The following is a 15993-nucleotide window of genomic DNA, read 5'->3' as shown; positions in this document are numbered from 1 at the left end:
AGGGTTTCATGCAATCACAGAGTCTGAACTTCCACATACACTGCCCCACCCCAATTCTCATCCCATATGCCCAGCCACATTGCTCAGTCTTCTCCAGAAAAAGGAAATGTGCTCCATCAACTCATTTGGTCTGAAACTATAAAAAGAAATTTCTTACAGAGTATTATGAGATCCCCTCAGGAAACCACCCTTCTACTCACAAATCTTTGGATTCTCTGCTACTGGCGAACACCTTATTATGGAAAGCAAATGAGAATAACAAACTGTCTTAGTTACTTTTTCATTGCTGGGACAAAACACCCAAAATCCATGAGTTAAAGGAGGAAAGGTTTAGTTAGCTCATAGTTTTTAGAGGTTTCAGCCAAAACTTGGCAGGTTCCAAGGCAGGGTGGCATGGCAGAGGTGCATCACAGAGAAGAAACAATCCACGGCATGACAGGCAGAAGGGAGCAAGCAGTGAGCAGCAAGTAGCAGCAAGTCTCTTTCTGTTCCTTTATATTCCATCCAGGCTACAAGTCTATTGACTGGCACTACCCATAGCCAGGGTGGGGCTTCTATTATCTACACATTTAACCCAGTATCACATCCTTAATCCACATTCACACACTTTAATCCAGCCACCTTCAAGACTCCTCAACTACTATCACATAAGACTTGCAGGGAACAACTAGATACAAGCCATCCACAAACCTTCCCCAAAAGCTTAGTAAAAAGTTTCCCTAATCAGGGAAAAAAAGATTGAATAAATATCACCAAGGGCCCTTAATTTCCATACCAAATGAAAGTTAAAAATAGAATATCATGGCTATGCTTCACCCCTAGATTGGCAATCCACAGTGGCTCCCTGAGGCTTGGGTGCAAACTCAGGTGGTCCCTCTGTTATTTACCCTATAGCTGTTAAGGCAGGCCAGGGGAACCAAACACTGCTCACAAAGTTGAAGCATCCTTTCTCCAGGCAAACTGAAGTTGGCAGACCCAGAATTTAGCTCTGGTAATCAGGCACTAGGGCCTGTTTAATGTTTTGGGGTTTATTTGATTGTTTTTGTTTATGCTTGTTTGTTTATTAGAAATTGAATGTAGGGCCTTCACTCTGAACTACATCCCCACTTGTTTTTTTAAATTTTGAGATAGGGTCTCACTATGTCACTAAGTTGTTCACACTGGGCTTAAATTTGCAACCCTCCTGCCTCAGCCTCCCAGAGTGCGAGGAATACAAATGTACATCATTATACCCAGCTCCAAGCCTACATTACTAACTGGAATTTTCTACCATGTTCCCCTCTGACCTCTCACTTCCCTCTATCCCCTGTCCAGGCCATCCCACATCCTGCTCAGGATCAATCTTTCTTAGAAACAACTTTATCACTATCATTTTCTTGCTTCAATCCAGCATCCTATTCCCAGGCAGAATGCCAACTTGATTATATTCTACCATTACATAAAACCCTTCAGTGATTTTATAAAGCTTAATGATAAAGACTTGAATTAACAGCTTCCCATTACTCAGACAAAATACCTAACACTCACAACTTTAGGGATGTTATGGTTTACATCTAGATGCCCCACCAATGCAGCATGTGCTCACGGATGAGGTCTTTCAAAATAACTGGATTATGGGGGCAGTATAACTAATTTGCTTTTATGAGGTAGGGTCTGGTCAGAAAAGACTGTGCGTGCGCGTGTGTGTGTGTGTGTGTGTGTGTGTGTGTGTGTAAGGTGACCTAGAAGGGTATATCTCCCTCCCCAGCTCCTCTCTTTCTCGCTCTGCTTCTTGGCTGCCATGCCATGAGTACCTTTTTCTTCACTGTGCCAATCCAACATGCCACCAACCATACAAGAACTGAAACATGAGCCAAAATAAACATTTTCTTTAAGTTGTGGGTGTGAAGAATTTTGACCCATTGAAAAGAAAGTGACCAAGATAGATTCTGGTACCAGAGAAGTAGGGTCATTGCTGTGACTGTACCTGAAAAAGTGTTCAGAATACTTTGGAGCTGGTTTAAATGAGTAGTTTGGAAAGCTTTGTAGATGCTGGCCAGAGAAACCCTAGAAGTCTGTAAGCCATACTTGGTGGGAGAATCTTGTCAGAGCTCAGAAGACCACAATGCTGATAAAAAGGCCGACAGTAAAGACCAAAATCTATAGGTAAGAGCTAGGAACAAAGCCTCCAATGGAAGTTGGACTGTAAGCCATGTATGACATGTTCTGGCAGAAAATTTATGCATATTTTGCTTATGTTCTAAAACCTTGCAGGAAATTGAAATTAAAAGTAGAAGACTATTTAATCTTGTTGAGGAAATTTCAAAGCAGCCCAATGTTGAGGATGTTGATTGAGTATCTGGGGGGTCTTTCAGCCAGCTCTCCATGGAGAATCAAGAGCAAACAGCATGGATGAGTGATTTTTAAAGTTTTGGGGCCAGTGATTTAGCTCAGTGGCACCATGCCTGCCTCACCAATGTAAGGTCCTAAGTTTGATCCCCGGTACCTAAATAAACAAATAAATGGTTTGAATTTCACCAGAAATAAAGCTCCTATATAGTGTGGGCCCAGGTAAGCTTAGTTGCTGAAAATATTAGCACTAAAAAGAAGGCAGGTGCTTCACATCAGGACAATAAAAAGGATACCTTGAAGGGATCCTAGGAATCAGCAAGACTCCACCTTTCTCAGGCTTATGGGAACAAAGCTGTAAAGCTTTCTTGAGAAGAGAATCCCAGGGCACTATGTTCCAGAAGGGCTGCTTAGGGAACTGGTTTGCCAGGATTCATTTCAGTTTTCAGCCATCCAGTATTCACAGGCAGTTGCAGCCATGGCTCAAGATGGGCAAGCTACTGCTTCAGCTGGCCACAGACTTTGGTTTCACCTACATGTTGTTGGATTTACAAACATACAGAATGCAAGAGACTTCTAACATGTCTTAGTTACTTTTTCTTGTTAAGACAAAATATCTGACACCCAAAGTTAAAGCAGGAACAATTTACTTAGCTCACAGTTTATACAGCTTTCAATTCATAGTTGTCTGGCTCCAAGCAAAACAGAGGAGAAACAGTTCGTGGAGGGCAGAAGGCAGCAAAGTAGTGAAGAAGCAAAGCAGCAAGGAACAAGTAGGGACCCTCTTCCTGTCTCTTATATCCTATCCAGACTACCCACTCTTAGGGAGGGTAGTATTCACACCTGGGGTGGGGCAGCCTTAATCCTTGCATCACACCATGAATCAATCTCACCATCATAACCTTGATCCCAGCATCACACACACTAGATCCACCCACTTCCAAAAAGCCCCATGTGAGCCCGCTGCAGACAGGCAGGTCTGTGCATGCCCTACCAAGGTCATGAGTCACAAGGAAGACGCCGAATCACCCCACTGCAGACAGGCAGGTCTGCCCACACCCTACCAAGGTCCCCAGTCCCACGGAACACGCCGAATCAGCCCGCTGCAGACAGGCAGGTCTATGCACGCCCTACCAAGGTCCTGAGTCATGCGGAAGACACTGAATCACCCCGCTGCAGACAGGTAGGCCACCTGATTCCACATTACCAAGGCGCAGAGGACACCAGACCACCAGACCAAGGTACTGAGTCCCACTGTTCCCGGCACAGAGGTAGGGGCTTCTGAACTGTCATCCCACTGCTCCTGGTCCAGAGGAAGGGGCTTCCCGGTCACCATCACTCCCGCTGCTCCCAGCCCAGAGGAAAGGGCTTTTGGGCCACCTTCTGTCCCACTGCTCCTGGCCCAGAGGAAGGGGCTTCCGGGACACCATCCCTCCCACCGCTCCCGGCCCAGAGGGAGGGGCTTCTGAGCCACCATCCCACTGCTACTGGTCCAGAGGAAGGGGTTTCCCGGCCACCATCCCTCTGGCTGCTCCCAGCTCACAGGAAAGGACTTTTGGGTCACCATACCTGCCGCTGCTCCTGGCCCCTGTCCCACCTCACCCAGCTCAGAGGAGGTAATCCGTGCAGGCACTAACAGCCCTCCGCCCCAGTCGAAATGAGAAAACACATAAATAAGTCTCAAAACCAGACTTCCAGATCACCTACAGCAACCCCAAAGGGAAATGAGATGGAACACTCTGATACTCAACCACCTGGACCCACTGAACTGGCAACAAAAGGGGATCTGGAAAAAATGAAATCAGAAATAATTTCTCAGATAACAGGAGAAATTGTGCCCTTAGTGCAAGACATGATTAATAAATCTAGAGAGGAGCTGAGGAACATGATGGAATCCCAACATAAGAAACAAATCAAATCCATAAAACAGATGCAAATAGATTTCCAGGACATGAAAAACTCCATTGAAAGTCTACACAGCAGAATGAGCCAATGTGAGGATAGAATTTCAGATATAGATGATAGGATTGCAATTAGTGACCAGGAAAAGAAAAATTGCTTCAAAATTATAAAGGAACATCAGAAATCAATCCAGCAGCTGCTAGGTGATGCAAAGAAGAATAACGTAAGACTGATTGGGCTCGATGAAGAAACAGGAGAGAGTGCAGATGACATAAAAAATCTCTTCACAGAAATAATGGCAGAAAACATCCCAAGCAGGGGAAAAGAGCTTGACATACAGATAAGTGAGGCATATAGGACTCCAAATAGCCTTGATCAAAAAAAATCTACACATAGGCATATAATTGTTAAGATTCCAGAAACACAACAGAAGAACAAAGTTCTCCAAGCAGTCAGAGAAAAGAAACAAATCACATACAAAGAAAAGCCCATCAGAATCACAGCAGACTTCTCAACACAAACCATCAAGGCAAGAAGAGCTTGGAGTGACGAATTCCAAGCCCTAAAAGAAAACAGCCTCCAACCCAGATTGATGTACCCTGCAAAACTATCTTTCAAAAGTGATGGAGAAATAAGATACTTTCATGACAAAGAGCACCTTAGGAACTTCATGAATACCAAATCACCACTCCAAAGAATTTTACACAATAGCCTAGGAACAGATATTGAGGATCACAACCCCAGGAAGCAAAGCAGAATGAGGCCATCTGGCATGACAAGAAATTAAATGTAAAGGGAGAGAACCCAACAAAAAGAAAAGGTCATGCCAATGACAAGTCAATACGTTTCAGTTATAACCATCAACGTTAATAGTCTCAATTCACCAATCAAAAGAAATAGACTGGCAGAATGGGTCAAGAAGCAAAATCCAACAATATGCTGCATACAAGAAACACACTTCATTCAAAAGGAAACTCATAGACTGAAAGTTAAAGGGTGGAAAACAATACTGCATGCGACAAGAACCCGAAAAAAAGCAGGAGTAGCTATCCTCTTGGCAGATCAAGTAGATTTCAAACCAACACTAATTAAGAGAGATGAAGAAGGACACTACGTCCTTGTAAAGGGAAGAATCCAAGAGGAAGAGATGACAATCATAAATATCTATGCACTAAACGCTAGTGTACCCAACTATATAAAACAAATACTAACGGACATGAAAAGCCATATATGCACTAAGACAATTGTAGTGGGGGACCTCAACACTCCACTGTCACAAATATATAGATCAACTAGACTAAAAATAAGTAATGAAATACTAGAACTCAATCGAACTCTTGAACAAATGAACTTAACAGATGTTTACAGAGTCTTCCAACCCACAAAATCAGAATACACATTCTTCTCAGCTGCACATGGGTCATTCCCCAAAATAGACCACATACTCACACACAGAACATGTTTAAGTACGTGCAAAGGAATTGAAGTTATCCCCTGTATATTATCAGACCATAGTGCGATGAAATTGGAGATCCATAGCAAAAGAAACTCAAAAAATTTCATAAACATGTGGAAATTGAACAACACACTTCTGAATAACCAATGGGTCACAGAGGAAATTAAAGAAGAAATCAGGCAATTCCTTCAATTAAATGACAATAACAATACAACATATCGGAATCTATGGGACACAATGAAAGCAGTCTTACGAGGGAAATTCACAGCAGTGAATATGCATATTAGGAAAACAGAACGAGCCCAATTAAACAACCTGATGCTGAACCTCAAGCTTCTAGAAAAGAAGAACAGGACAACCCCAGAGCTCATACAAGGGAGGAAATTATAAAGATCAGAGCACAAATCAATGCAATGGAGACTAAGAGAACGATACAAAAAATCAAGGAAGCCAAGAGTTGGTTCTTCAAAAGAATCAACAAAATTGACAAACCCTTAGCCAACCTTATCAGAAAAAGGAAAGAAAAGGCCCAAATCCATGCAGTTAGGAATGAAAAGGGTGAAACTACAACAGACCCAGCAGAAATCCAGATGATCATCAATACCTACTTCCAGAACCTATACGCCAATAAGATGGACAACACACAAGAAATGGACAGATTCCTAGATACATATGAATTACCAAAGTTGAATGAAGAAGACCTAAAAATTCTGAACAACCCAATATCAACCAATGAAATTGAAAACATAATTAAAAACTTATCACCTAAGAAAAGCCCAGGCCCTGATGGCTTCACTGCTGAATTCTACAAGACATTTAGAGAGGAACTGCTGCCACGACTATTTAAACTCTTCAATGAAATTGAAAGGGAAGCAATACTCCCAAATTCATTCCTGGAAGCAAGCATCACCTTGATCCCCAAAGCAGAGAAAGTCCCCACTGAAAAAGAGAACTATAGGCCAATCTCACTAATGAAAATAGATGCAAAAATCCTTAATAAGATACTGGCAAACAGAATGCAGAAGATCATCAAGAAGATCATACACCCTGATCAAGTGGGATTCATCCCAGGGATGCAGGGATGGTTCAATATATGAAAATCAATTAATGTAATACACTATATCAATAGAGCCAAGGACAAAAACCATATGATTATCTCCATAGATGCAGAAAAACCATTTGACAAAATCCAACATGCATTTATGATAAAAACCCTACAAAAAATTGGAATAGATGGTCTCTACCTCAAACTGATAGAAGCCATCTATGAAAAACCAACAGCCAATATCATACTAAATGGTCAAAAACTGATATCCTTCACACTAAAATCAGGAACAAGACAAGGATGTCCACTATCACCACTCTTGTTCAATATAGTTCTGGAAACATTAGCCACAGCAATTAGACAAGAGAAAGAAATAAAAGGAATAAAGACAGGAAATGAAGAAGTCAAATTGTCATTATTTGCAGATGACATGATACTCTCTATAGAAGACCCCAAGAATTCCACCAAAAGTCTTCTAGACTTAATAACCAAATTCAGTCAAGTAGCTGGTTACAAGGTCAACACACAAAAATCAACAGCTTTCCTCTACACAAATGACAGACTCACTGAGAAATAGGGCAAATAATTCCTTTCACAATAGCATCCAAAAAACTGAAATACCTAGGAATCATCCTAATGAAAGAGATCAAAGACCTCTTCTCTGAAAACTATGGCACTCTGAAAAGAGAGATTGAAGATGATATCAGAAAATGGAAAGACATCCCCTGCTCCTGGGTAGGAAGGATTAATATAGTGAAAATGGCCATACTTCCAAAACTGCTATATAGATTTAATGCAATTCCAGTTGAGATCCCAGCAGCATACTTCATAGACCTCGAGAAAAAAATGCAAAAATTCATTTGGAAAAAGAAGAGACCCAGAATAGCAAAAGCAATTCTAGGTAACAGAGACATGGCAGGGGGTATCACAATCCCCAACCTGCAACTCTACTACAAAGCTACTGTGATAAAAACAGCATGGTACTGCCAAAGAAACAGACCTGAGGACCAGTGCAACAGATTAGAAGATGCAGAAACAATGCCAGGCACACTCAACCATCTCATCTTCGACAAAGGAGCCAAACACCCTCACTGGAGGAAAGACAGCCTCTTTAATAAATGGTGCTGGAAACACTGGGCTTCAACTTGCCAAAGATTAAAACTAGACCTGTATCTCTCACCATGCACTAAACTAAAATCAAAATGGATTAAAGATCTAAATATTAAAATAGAAACTCTGAACCAGTTGGAACAGAGGTTAGGTAGAACCCTTGAAGACATCGGTGTAGGAAAAGATTTTATGAACAAAACCTCAGTTGCCCGTGAACTAGCACAAACAATCAACAAGTGGGATCTCTTCTTATTAAAAGGCTTCTGCACAGCAAGAGAAACCACCAGCAGTGTGAAGAGACAACCCACAATGTGGGAAAAAATCTTCACCTGCTCTTCCTCAGACAAAGGTCTACTATCTCGAATCTATAAAGAACTTCAAAAGATCAGACCTCCCAAATTTAAAGACCCACTCCAAAAATGGGCATCTGAAATGAACAGACATTTCTCACACAAAGGAGCAGAAATAGCAAATAAATACATGAAAAAATGTTCAACGTCACTGGTCATTCGAGAGATGCAAATGAAAACAACGCTGAGATTCCACTTCACTCCAGAAAGAATGGCTGCTATCATGAAATCAACCCATAACAAATGCTGGCGGGACTGTGGGGAAAGAGGAACCCTGCTCCACTGCTGGTGGGAGTGTAGACTGGTGCAACCACTGTGGAAAGCAGTATGGAGATACCTCAAAGAACTAGGACTGGAAGTCCCATTTGACCCTGCTATTCCACTGCTGGGGATCTTCCCCAAAGAATTAAAAGAATCATACCACAGTGATATATGTGTACCCATGTTCATAGTAGCGCAGTTTGTAATAGCTAAAACTTGGAAACAGCCCAAATGCCCATCAACTGGAGACTGGATAAAGAAAATGTGGTTTTTTTATAAAATGGAGTACTACTCAGCCATAAAAAATGAGAAATTAGAGACATTTATAGCTAAGTAGATGCACACTGAGGCAATACTCTTAAGTGAAATAAATAGGACACAGATGTGTAAATACCCAATAGTTTCTCTGGTGTGAGAAACTGAAAGTGTAAATAAGGACTAAATGTATAATAGGTCATGTGAAATAGGAAGAAAAGGGGCAAAGGGGAAGGAAGTGGGAGGGCTAAGGGAAAGGATAGAAGGGAATGGGATTAATATGAGAAAATGGAAAAATAGGAACAAAATTTTTGTAAATAGGGAGGGCTGGAAGGGTTGAAGGGAGGGCTGGGCAAGGGTGAAAAACAAGAACCAAGAGAGACTATGTAAAGGTGCAAATTTCCAATGATGAATGTCATTATATTGTATACCTAAAATGTACCAATTATTAGAATGAATAATCGATAATGTAAAATAGGAAGAAAAGGTCCAAAGGGGTAGGGGTAGTGGGAGGCACAGGGGAAAGGAAAGAAGGGAAAGGAAAAAATGATGAGAAATGGAAAAAATGGAAATAAAGTCTTTGTAAATAGGGAAGGGTGGAGGGCGTGAAGGGAGGGCTAGGAATGGGGAAAAAATAAGAACCAAGATGCATTATATAAAGGTACAATTCCCAATGAGAAATGTAATTGTGTTGTATACCTAAAATGTACCAATAAAAGAATTTAATACCAAAAAAACAGCCCCACCTAGAACATATGAGGCTTTGGGGAGAAATCTAGATATAAGCCATAACACACCTAGATTTCAGAAAAAGGCCTTGGGGCCAGCCAATGTGCTACTGAGAAGGCAGTGCAGTGAAGACCCCAAGATGTTGGAGAAGCAAGGAACATGCAACATCTGAGGAAAGCATCAAGCAGTGAGCAAAGCCACCCCAACAGAGAAGCCATGGGGGCTGTAGCAGCCAGTGTCATAGAGGTAGGTCTGTCCAAGCCATTTGGAGTTTACTTCCCACTGCAACTTGTCCTGGCTCCTATGCATGGAGATATAGGATTTAATGTTTGCCCTACTGGGTTTCAGTCTTGTGTTGGTCACACTGGTTTCTGTCCCCCTACTTTTGCTTTTGGGATAAAGAATGTTTATCTTGTGCCAGTCTAGATCAGCAGTGTTTAACTTTTTTTAATTTTTATACGACCTCACATCTAAAAATTTGCTTCAAGTCTGAGAGGAGACTTTGGACTTGGAATTTTCAGCATTATTGGAACTGTTAGAACTTTAGTGATTCTTAGGGATGAACTGAATCAATTATGCGTAAAAAGATGTGCACAAGTCTTTTGGGGGCCGGAGACAGAATGTTATGCTTTATATCTCAATGTCCCCCCAAAGTCTCAAATGCTCATGGGGGCGCTTTTGAAAGATGATTAGATTATGGGGCAATATAGCTGAAGTGCTGTCAGGAGGCAGAGTCTGTTTGGAAGTGACAGGTCACTAAGGACAAGACATGGAAGGGCATATCACTCTCCCCATCTTCTTCTTTGTCTCTCTGGTTCCAGCCTGCCATCACGTGCGAAGTTTTTCCTTCACTATGCCCTTACATCATACTAACAACCATGGAAGAACTGAAACACTTAAAACATGAGCCAAAGTAAACCTTTCCTCCTTTAAGTTGTAGATATCAAGTATTTGTCCCAGAGACAAGAAAGTGACTGAGACAAGGAAGATGTTTGTTTTGATTCAAAAGCTTGAGTCCATGGCCAGATGCCTCCAAAGCAGAGATAAGATGGCAGAAGGGTATAGAACAGAAAAACAGCTCAACTCATGGAAGCCAAGAAGTACAGTGGTTTAGAAAGAGCCAGAGATGAAGGGGCTAGGGACCAGATATAGTCCCCAAGGTCATGCTCAGATGACCAACTTGCTCCAACTAGGCCCCACTTCCTAACAGCCCATTCAGCTATTAGATTAGAAATATGAGCACAAGTTGCAGGTGCCTTCTTACTCAAGTTCCAACAGACTTCTGATGAAATGAGCCTTCCCCAAGGTACCTGAGAAGGACCTATTACTGAAGATTTTTTCAAGGCATTGGGAAAGACAAAACAGATTCATTATGATGTCATAGTGCTCTTGCACACAAACTAACAAACAGCAGGTTTAGAAATTATGAAACAGATGGCTTTACAGTAGACTCCCAAATTTTGTGGGGGTTACATTTCTAGAGGACCTGCTAATTGTGAAAAACTGTAAATTTCAGATATTGTCAGAAAAATACCTATAAGTGCCTATTTTTATAGTTTAAACCCTAAATATACTATGTCTCCCACAGTTATATAATTTAATTTAATAAAATACTGTATTAATAAAGCCTTGGAAGGTGCAAGGCATTTTGGTGGCATCTTAGGTCCCTTAGGGTTTTAAGAACAAAACTGAGAATACTTACATAGCTACACATAGTACAGCAACCTGTTATGATGCAGGAATGCTGGTGAATCTGCCTGAGATGGGTTACAAGGCAGCAGCCAATCAGCAGCAAAGTGAACTGAATAATCTCCTCAGATTGGCTACTTCAAAACCTCCCTCCAAAAAACAAAAAACAATTGCAGAGGATATTTGTGGTTTCCTCAAAATTGCGGGGGTTTCTGTGAACAATTATTAGTTATATTCTAAGGAAAAATCTGCCAATGACTGAGTCTGTGAACTCTGAACCGTGACTTCGTGGGGGTATACTGTACTTCAAGAAACAACTGAAGACTTCACTGATAGGCTCAAAGTGAATGTAGAACACTGACACAAGAGTCATGTGATGTATCTCCTATATTAACTTAGGCAATGCAAGCTCTATAGGATAGACATATCCTATGTAGCTATATCTTAGATGAATTTGGAACAGCCAGAGAAAGTACAGTTGTTTGAGAGTTTATTGATGCTCTTTCAAGAGAGGGCCTAGGAGGTACACCTAGACCAACTGAAATGTACTCCCATTATCCTTAGAGGTGTGCAGGACATACATTAGTGTTCATCCATGAAGCTACTGCTTCTGAAAAGGAATACCTTGAAACTCTCTTTTAGCATGGAACTGCACATGATGCAGAAGAAAATACTCAAGAAGTTGTTGGGCATTCAAGAAGCTGAGAATGTATGTAGGCATATAAAGGTTCAAATCAAACAAGTAATATTTGCCGAACCTGAGGCAGTTTTATTATATAAAATTTCGAATCTCTTCAATTTTTTTTAAATGAAGAACTGTGAGCGTTTTATTATATGAGGTGTTACTCAGAATAGGTATTAAGATACATGATAATATAAATATAGAATGTGTATCAATTTTGATAAAAATAGTTAAATTTTATAATGTGAATATTTTGTTTTTCTACCTCAGAATAGTTCATGGAAATATATATTAACTAAAATTATTCATCACAATGACAATATAAGCTACATTTCAGGGATATTGAGACTAATACTTTTGGTATTTGTTTGATTAACAAGTATATAATATATATAACCAACAATTTTATATGTCCTATTTGATCTCCAAATTTCTGTGTAGACACATAGGCAAATGTAATGAGAAAACTTTGTTGCATTTGCAAGGAATATTTTTGGAAAAATGGCATCAGAATATAGTTAGGAAATTATTCTAAGTAGCTTAAAAAGCTACCAGTTTAAAAGCTATGTGAATTACTTGTTTGAATTAATTGGTATCAAAATTTATCTTCATAATATCTGAATATACCAAGAAATTAATTTCTGACTTTCCAGTTATCATTTTCACAAACCATCAAACCATACATGACACCATATATATAATATACATATTGAAAGAATACTTGACAGAATAACTTGGAACCTAAAAGCATTACTTTCTTATCCCAATATAAAAATTTAGTATATGTTATTATTCATTTTTTTCCCATTAAGTTTATTGGTACATTTTAGGTATAAAATACAGTTACATTCATCATTGGGATCTTGTACCATTACATGAGTCTCTTGGTTCTTTTTATTTTCCCCTTCCCTTGCCCACCCTTCCCTAATTGCAAAGACTTTGTTTCCATTTTTTTCCTTTTCTCATATTTTTTCTTTTCCCTTTTTTCCTTTCCCCTACCCCTCCCACTTCCCCTGCTCCTTTAGACCTTTTCTTCCTGTTACACAATATCAGTTACACATTTTTTAAATTACAATATCAAGATCTAGGAGACATTACCACAGATTTTACAGAATTTAAAAGGCTATAGAAAGCATATTACAAAAATCTTCTTTGAAATAAATTTGACAACTTGTAAGAAGTACCTTGGAAGACAAATTAATGAAGCTAACTCTAGAGGAAATATAAAATTTGAATAGCACTATTAAAGAAAGCATATTCCTAGCTTGAAAACCTACCTATATGACACCACCAGGCTCATATACATTTTAACTGATAAATTATATCAAACAATTGAAGCAGAAAAAAGAAGGAACACTTCTCCCCTCATTTTAGGAACTCAACACTGTGCTAATCCTAAAACTGGATAAAGATAATAGAAGAAAAAAGTATGAACATAGATAGAAATTTGTTGAACAAAACAAACTATTAGAAGTCAGATCTGGCAGTATGTAGAAAGTGGTTTTGTTATAGGGATGGCAGTGTTGGTTCAGCATTGGGAGATCCACCCCCAAAAGTTATCATTTTAACAGAGGAAAGGAAAATGCCATATGATCCTGTCACTAGTTGGAGAAAAAGTATTGGACTAAATTCTACAGCTGTTCATGGTAAAAGCTATCAAGAGACTAGAAGTAGAACAGAAACTTCTCAACAGATTAAAGACATGTATTCCATACTTCCAGTGAATCTCTTCAAATTTTACCACCATTCAATCAGTGGCTTGTTGGAAACAGTGTAACTACTTTATTGACTATCACTGAAGAAATGCATTTGCTAAGAAAAGAAAAAAATCTTTAATATCTTAAAACTCTTCATGCAAGTAAATTAATGGACAAGGTTGAAGTCCCACCACCTGATCTTGGACCAAATTCTGCACTAAATCAGACATTCATGTTGCTGTGTGAAGTTTTGACATTTCACAATTCTTCATTCATGCTATTAGATCCTCATCAGGCTGATTTTGCACAGGTTTTATCATGTGTCTTGGATCCTCTCCTCCAAATGTGTCCAGTATCAGTTAGTAATTTAGGCACTGGTGACATGGCCACTTTCATGTTCAATTCACTATGTATGATGAAAACAACATTAACCTTATTTAAATTCACTGGCAGACATCTAGAAATGCTACAATTTCAAACTGAAGCACACTTGGACACACATATAAATGAGCAAGCCTCTTATGTTCTAACTAGAGTAAGCATGAGTTACAACTACAATATGGAGCAACAACATAAACCCCAAGAGGGCTCTTTAGTTAATTTGCCCAATCTAGACACTTTGGGGGCAGGAGTGAGACAGGGTCTTGCTATGAAGTTCAGGCTGGCCTCAAACTCACTATGTAGCCCAGGCTGGCCTTGAACTCACAGCAATCCTCCTGCCTCAGCCTCCTAAGTGCTGGGATCACAGGCATGCACTACCATGCCCGACTGTCCAATATAGACTCTGTGGCACTGAAAGCTGCCATTGTTCAGTGTGATCATTACCTGTCAGCTCTAGTCAACCTGTTAATGCCACAGCTGAACATTCTCCTAAGTGCCACGGTGAAAGAATAGATGGTAAAACAGTCTATTGAAATGGTCTGCAGAGCATATGATGTATGCAGTGTATGCAGATGTCATGAATCCAGCCAATGAATAAAAACATCCAAAGAACATTTCACACAGATCGCCATAGCAAGTCCAGATATTGCCCTCTTGAATATCCTATTTGTGCTTTCCTGAAATACTGAAAAATGTTTCCTTTTTAGCCTCTTAATATTTCCCTTATGACTGGAGAATTAGTCTTCTGTGCATCATAAGATTGCTCTTTTGTTCTCAATAATGTGGAAGTAAATAAATGTTGACCTGAATTAGTATTAATAATAATAATAATAATAATAATAATAATAATAGGCTGGGCATGGTGGTGCACACCTATAATCCTAGCACTGGAGAGGCTGAGGCAGGAGGATTACAAGAATTCGAGGCCAGCCTAGGGTACACAGTGAGTTCAAGGCCAACCAGAACTACATAACAAGATCCTGTTTCAAAAAGAACTCAAAATATTAGATCCCCCAACTTTAAAGACTCAATTAAAAAATGGGCATCTGAAATGAATAGATACTTCTCAGATGAAGAAATACAAATGACAAAAAAAAATACATGATAAAATGTTTAATACCACTGGTTATTTGAGAAATGCAATTTAAAACAACACTGAGATTCCATCTCACTCCAGAAAGAATGGCTACCATCAAGAAATCAACCAATAACAAATGCTGCTGAGGCTGTGTGGAGAAAGGAACCCTTCTCCATTGTTGGTAGGACTGTAAACTGATACAACCACTGTGGAAATCAGTTTGGAGATTCCTCAAGAAAGTAAAAATAAAATTCCATTTGATCCAGCTATTCCCCTTCTAGGTCTCTTCTCAAAAGAGTTAAAGACATCATACCACATTGATGTATACATACTCATATTTATAGCAGTGCAATTTATAATGGATAAATCTTGGAAACAGCCTGTATGTATATCAACAGATAAATGGGTAAAGAAAATGTGGTATTTATACATAATCAAGTATTATTCTGCCATAAAGGATAAACTTGAATCATTTGTAGGAAAATGGATGCACCTTGAGGCCCTAATATTAAGCAAAGTAATTCAGGCACACAAGCTTAAATATGACATGGTTTTTCTTATATGAAGATGGAATATATATATATATATATATATATATATGAAAGACAGATAATAAGAAAAAAAGAGAGACTTTTTTAAAGTATTGTAATCCAGCATGGACAATGTATCTAAAAGTGTACCTTGACTTAGTATAACTGACTTATATTTTATATGTTCTTTGGCCTCTTAATCTAGTTTTTAATATGTGTATATTGTATTTAACTTTATAAGGTCTTATAAGATAAATAAATGAATCTAATACTGGTACAATAAAAGGAAGAAGGGGGAAAAGAAATTGAAATGTGTTATGTACCTGTACCAATTTTCTACAACAAATGTAATCATTATGTACTGCCAACATGTACTATTAAAAGTCAAACGGGAGAAAGCATACCCTAAATTCAATCTCTGGAAGAAAGAGAGAGAGAGAGAGAGAGAGAGAGAGAGAGAGAGAGAGAGAGAAAGGAAAAAAGAAAAGAAAAAAAGGGAG

At 39.3% G+C, this 15993-nt stretch overlaps 1 protein-coding gene and 1 pseudogene across 30 annotated transcripts in view; one reads left to right on the top strand and one right to left on the bottom strand.

Moving 5' to 3' along the window:
• Erc2 (ELKS/RAB6-interacting/CAST family member 2) overlaps positions 1 to 15993 on the bottom strand; it is a 1049338-nt gene that overhangs the window by 772189 nt on the left and 261156 nt on the right. The gene's annotated exons all lie outside the window — the stretch shown is intronic.
• Positions 13510 to 14643, top strand: LOC106007743 (conserved oligomeric Golgi complex subunit 6 pseudogene; annotated as a pseudogene).

The sequence above is a fragment of the Heterocephalus glaber genome, unplaced genomic scaffold (genome assembly GCF_053883595.1).
Source record: "Heterocephalus glaber isolate CG9 unplaced genomic scaffold, H.glaber_assembly_v1.0 deba00001472, whole genome shotgun sequence".
Classification (NCBI taxonomy): Eukaryota; Metazoa; Chordata; class Mammalia; order Rodentia; family Bathyergidae; genus Heterocephalus; species Heterocephalus glaber.
The sequence above is the reverse complement of the archived record's forward strand: the minus strand, read 5'-3'. Positions and strand labels throughout refer to the sequence as shown.